Source organism: Momordica charantia (assembly GCF_013281855.1).
Source record: "Momordica charantia cultivar OHB3-1 chromosome 1 unlocalized genomic scaffold, Mcharantia_2.0 BLBB01000001.1, whole genome shotgun sequence".
Lineage (NCBI taxonomy): Eukaryota > Viridiplantae > Streptophyta > Magnoliopsida > Cucurbitales > Cucurbitaceae > Momordica > Momordica charantia.
Genome location: NW_028275157.1, coordinates 2034265 through 2040017, shown reverse-complemented (window position 1 = coordinate 2040017; position 5753 = coordinate 2034265). Strand labels below are relative to the sequence as shown.

At 38.0% G+C, this 5753-nt stretch overlaps 1 long non-coding RNA gene across 2 annotated transcripts; it reads left to right on the top strand.

Annotated features, from left to right (window-relative positions):
- The first annotated feature begins 3123 nt into the window (after nucleotides 1-3123).
- On the top strand, nucleotides 3124-5388 carry LOC111020119 (uncharacterized). 2 transcript variants are annotated; one of them, XR_015792840.1, is made up of 3 exons: nucleotides 3216-3737; nucleotides 3825-3862; nucleotides 5026-5388. It is a non-coding gene; the product is annotated as an uncharacterized LOC111020119 (long non-coding RNA). The 2 variants fall into 2 exon arrangements; XR_015792838.1 differs by having other exon boundaries at nucleotides 3124-3737; nucleotides 3825-5388.
- The last annotated feature ends 365 nt before the right edge of the window (nucleotides 5389-5753 follow it).

Here is a 5753-nt window from a genome sequence, read left to right as displayed (position 1 = left end):
AAAGTATAATTATTTTGATTGCTAATATGTGTCCACTCCTTTTGATTCAAATGTTCACGTGTTTCCCATTAAAAGTAAAAATGATGTAATAAATCAAAAGGAGTATGCAAGTGTGATTCGTAGCCTATAGCATGCAACTGATTATATGAAACCTGATATTACATACGCAGTAGGAGTTCTTAGTAGGTTTACAAGTAAGCTATGTAAACAGCATTGGCATGCCATCGAACGTGTTATGCAATATTTATTGGGTACAAAAGACTATGGCATATTATATAAAAAAAAAGTATCCCACTGTTGTTGAAGCATTTTCTGATGTTGACTTGAATACTTTGTCAGGTGATTCTCTATCTACTACTCAGTATATATTTACCTTGGAGGTAGTTCCTGTGGTTATTAGATGATGGGAATAATAAAGCATAAATTTGTAGGTGAGTCGAGGGTAGCCCCCGCTTGGCCGATTTCTCGAAATCTGAGGAAAATCTCTCATCTGATGACCCTGAACAAAAAGGAGCAGCTCTCGATACTACTATTTGTTGGAAATGTAAAAAACAAACAATTATTGTCAACTCTACTATGGAAGCAGAGCTTATTGCTTTAGCTTCAGCTTCAGCTAGTGGGGAAGCAAGTTGGCTAAGAGATTTGTTATGTGAGATTCCAAATTGGGGGAAACCAATACCTCCATTTTTAATTAATTGTGATTGCACTGCTACAATAAGTAAAGTAAAAAACCGCTTTTATAACTGTAAATCAGACCTATAAAGAAGAAAACACAGTACAATGAGATCTTATTTAAGCAATGGTAATATTAATATGAATTACATTAAATATTGTGATCATATTGTAGATCCATTGACAAAAGCCTTGACTAAGAGCAAAGGTCAGGAACACATCGAGGGGGATGGGGTTGACTCCCTTATCACTGTCATGAGCCATATATAAGGATACCAACCTAGTGATGAAAGATCTTGAGAACTAGGTTCAACGAGTAAAACGAATTATAAGGTAACCGTAAAAATGCACTATTTATATATATTGATCCATCCCTATGATGTGAGTACATTAATCCTATAACATTTTGGAGGTTTGAGTTTTTAGATAAACTCTTAATAAAGTATGTAGGCTCTTATAAGTGGGGTGTCGTCCTAATAGGATCACCCTTGACAGATTTTACCTATATGAGTGTGAGAGTGAAACCACTATCTATGAGGATATAAGGCTTATCCTCAAAATACACTCATGAAATACTCGGATCAGCACAATGTTGGGTGTGTTGCCCTAACCTTGTCGTTTGTAACTATGTAAAAACAAAGTTATGATTCAATAAAGTTATGTTTTCTTATTCAATCAAGTTGTTGTTGAATTTACAACATTGCATTGTCCAAATCCAATAAACTAAACATCTAAGGTTATTATTATGTAACCAGGACAGTATATATACTGGGTATATATTTGATATACCCTTGACATACTAGTGTATAATGTCTGGGGAATAACCTAAAGAGTTTATAGTATATGGATAAGGCTGGGTACCTTATCTTGCAACGCTACGGATACGACCCACTTTGAAAATGTTACAAATGACCCGATCCAGGTCATTCATGTGGAGATATGCGAGTGGAGGTATCCTATACAATGAGCTTGTATAAGACCAGACAAATAGTCATTTTTTAGATGTAACACCGTTAACTAATAGATTGCTATTTCATAAGATGACCAGGGAACTCATTCTCCATCTTGAGTGAGTTATGGACTCCTGCTCGTGAGGGCTTGTCCTTTGATTTGTATGGGTGAGAGTGGCCCGAGTCGCCGACTCACCATTCCTACCATTTTGGGGACGAGGCCAAGTGGGAAGGTGGGAACATAACTACACACGATTGAATTTACTATTTTGTGATCTTAGGGGAGTATATGAGTGTTCTCTTAAGTGCTGACTTTGGGACTTGACTATGGGCCCTACCCTCTCACTACCTGAGAGGGACTTCCAGTTATTTGTCGGACCATAACTGTGTTATTTATTAGAGCAGCAGTGATATTTAAACAGTAAGATGTAACTCGGAGTTAAAACGGTAATTTGACTCAGCTAGAGTTACGATCACTTGTGAAGGATTGACTTACTGTTAATGATGGTATATCAGTGGACACAATAATATTCTACAGTGAGAATAGTGCTACTGCGAGTCTTTGGTGGAGTGACTCGTAGTTAATGAATGTTGATTAACTTGGTTAATGAGTTTGACTGATTAATTTTGTATCGTTGGAGCTTTTGATCTATAAGTTCATTAGGTCGCCTTGCTAGATCAAAATGAATAAAACGAGCATCAAGAATTATGAAATAATTTGAAATGTTCAAATTATATATGTGAATGTATACAATATATATTGATTCATTATATATATAAATATATATTGATTTTGGATAAAGACTCAAAAGTAATATTATATATTATGAGAGAAATATTTGAATCAGATTCAAATAATAATTAATATGAATTGGTTATTATTTTTAAAATTATAAGTCACAACATCATGGTTGGAGATATATCTCAATTACCACTAAGCTATGTTCACTTTGGCATTATTAAAACTATAATTTAGACAAGAGAGGTGCATGTTTTAATGAAATGTGTTATATTTAATTAAAGGGTAAATGATGAATGGTTGATTATTTATTTAATTAATGCTTTGATTTTATTAATTATTAATAAGATTAAGAATTAAATTAGTTCTTTTTTTAATAATTAATTAAACTCACCTGCATAATTGTAGGGGAGTGGGTAGTTTTATGGCATGGGGTAACCCCTAGCGTCATTCTTATTTACAAGTGCAGAAGGGTGTTGTAGTTCGTGAAGTTGTTATTCCCCGCAGAAAGAAAGCAAGATCTCTCTCATAAATCTATCTCCCTTTTCTCAATTATCTCTATATCTATATGGGTCCCCACAAGCCTTGTAACGCCCCGCGTTACTCAAGTTAGATTTAATCTGGACTCTCGAGATTCTACCCCAAATTAATTAAATTTATATCGGCATAACTTATTTTATTTTGCTTTATTCTTACTATATTTTATTTTGGATCATTCAGGAGTCATAACGATTTATAATTAAAACATATGAGACATTCTAGTTCTTTAAACCTTTGGACCATGTGTTAGAATTTAGAATTTGGGCCTTTTTCTTTCAAGTCCAAACAAAAGGGAAACAAAAGAAAAAGAGGGGGAAAGGCCAAAACCCAATTTTTTCCTTTTCCCCCCTCCTTCACGCAAAACCCCTCCCTCCCCCACATTTTCTTCTTCTCTCGGTTGGTGACGAGTTCCACCGGCGCCTCGACCCCATTGTCTGACGACCCACACCGACAAGCAACAGCGCCGTGCCTCCATTCCCCGACGGCCCACTCCGGCGAGCAGCAGATCGGCGACGCGGGTGTACCAGCGGCGGGTTTGTTCGGCATTCGCGGCGGCTGGAGATTTTGGGGCGTTTTCGGCGGCTGTTAGCGAGGTACGGGTGATTAGCGGTGACCCACGACTCTTAGCACATAGTATTGGTGGTCTATGCTCCTTGGGTAGCGGCCAGCAGCCTCGGGGGTGGTTTTTGGGGCGATTTTCCCTGCTGTAAAAACGCAAACAGCTTGGGTTCTCGGCGTTCGACGACTACCGACTTCTGTTCAAGGCCCGATTTACGCTACCGACTCTATCCAAAACAGATCTAAGTCATTTACACCTAAACGAAGTCGATCTCGTGGTAACAGACTTTCGAAACCCCCTTGGAATGTTTTCCCATGGCTAAAAATCGGAAATAACTTGCTATCCTTATTGTTTTATGATATAGGTGTTGAAAATACTCAAGGACTAAGAGCGTGGTAGTGTGTAAGTAGTAATACAGGCGGGTGTGTGCGTTTATGAACTGTTGAAAATGTCTTTTGGTTATTGGGTTATCAAAATGCATATTTTATATCGTTATGATTACTTGATGTGTTAGTTAGGAATCATTGAATGAATACTCTGAAATTGGCCATTCGTGACAGCGTTACGTTGGTGGAGTAGATTGGATGAAATTGTTTATTTTTCTTTTGTCAGATGTGTATTATAGTTACCTGTTGAAAGGTTCTGTTTAAAAGCTGTGCGAGTTGTATCTATCTTTATCACTTGTGTAAAGCATGTTGAAAATGTCTGCGAGTGTTGCTATTTATCGTACAAGAGCCATTACGTGTGCGTTTTCCCTATTATGTGAGCATGCTACTGGTTGTTAAATGTTGTGTATAAGAACTTTATGCGTTAAAAATCATGCAGGACAATAGGTTGTGCTAGGACATTAAAAGGTGAAATTATGAGGCATAGTATTGGAAATCTTGGTTGAAGACAAGGGGTGGGGTGGGATGTTATGAAAGAAAACACCACGAGTGATAGGGCCGGGTGCAAAGGTCGGAAACTGTTATGGTACTACTGGGTGTCGAGGCTCCAGGTAGAAAGGTTGGGGGTCAATACGCCAGTCTCAGTACGGACGAGTGTCGAGGCCCCGGGTACAAAGGTCGGAGGTCGGCATGAAGAAAGAAATCGTTGGATTAACACTGCTAGTTGGGTGTCGGGTTCTGGGTACAAAGGACGGGAGTCGACACGCCAACTTGGTTAAAATGGGTTTCAAGGCTCCGGGTACAAAGGTCGGAGATCAATACGTGAAGATGAGCGTCGAAGCCTTGGGTACAAAGGTCAAGGGTCGAACGCTAAGTTATGTAAATGAGTATCGGGACCTTGGGTACAAAGGTCAAGGGTTCGATACTAAGCGAAATGTGGTGACAAAGTTTAGAGGGTGTTTGAGGATAGGCAGACACCTACCGGCTAAGAGATGTGGGTTGTGATAGTTTAATGCTCGTTGTATGTTACCAACCTTTATAATTTGTTGATTTCTTGAAATTCCAGTCATTATGTCATTTTTTGTATATCATGTGATAGTATGCTGGTGCTGTGTAGTTAGTGAGGATTACTTACAGAGTATTTTATATACTCACCCCCTCTGCAATTATTGTTTTCAGGTAAAGATCCGTGTTATGACCATGGTGGTGACGTGGAGAGGGCCCGACTGAGGAAGGACCATTAGGCTGCGTTGTTTCTTTTTTTTTTTTTTGTTATTTGTTATTTCACCTTATACTGTCAGGATAGTGGAAGTTTTCTTTTCGTTTCAGACATTCTAGTAGAGCGATGTTTAGGTGTGGCCTTGGTGGCGTGGTCCGATGTGCTTGAACATTTTTATTGTTTTTGAGTCGATGCTTTTCTTTTGATATTTAGAAATTTACGAGTGTTGGTAATGGAATTAATAGGATTTTATGTTTTGGTTAGCCCACAGAGGGCGAGTTGACTTCTTTGATTATTGGAGAACTTTTGGACTTTTTTGACCATGTTGGCTTCCATTGTGTGTAAAAGGGAGGGTCGATGCATGTAGTTGGGTAAAGTTACACCGAGTGTACTATAGAAATTCAGGGGAGTTACAAGCCTACTAAGGGTTGTCGAGACCCTCCAAAATAATTACCGATTTTACTAAATCTAACTTGTAGAAGTAGTGAGACTAGGTCGAATCCCAAGGGAACCAATGAAATTAATTTCTCAAAGTAAAAAAATTGGGGTTTTGAATTAAATTTATAAATTTAAATAGATAAACTAAAAGGAAAACGAAAGTCAATCTTATTAAACGTCCAATTAAATGGTGTGATCTTCATTCAGTCGTAATCTTGATCATGGGCTTTACACAAAATTAGTTTCTTGA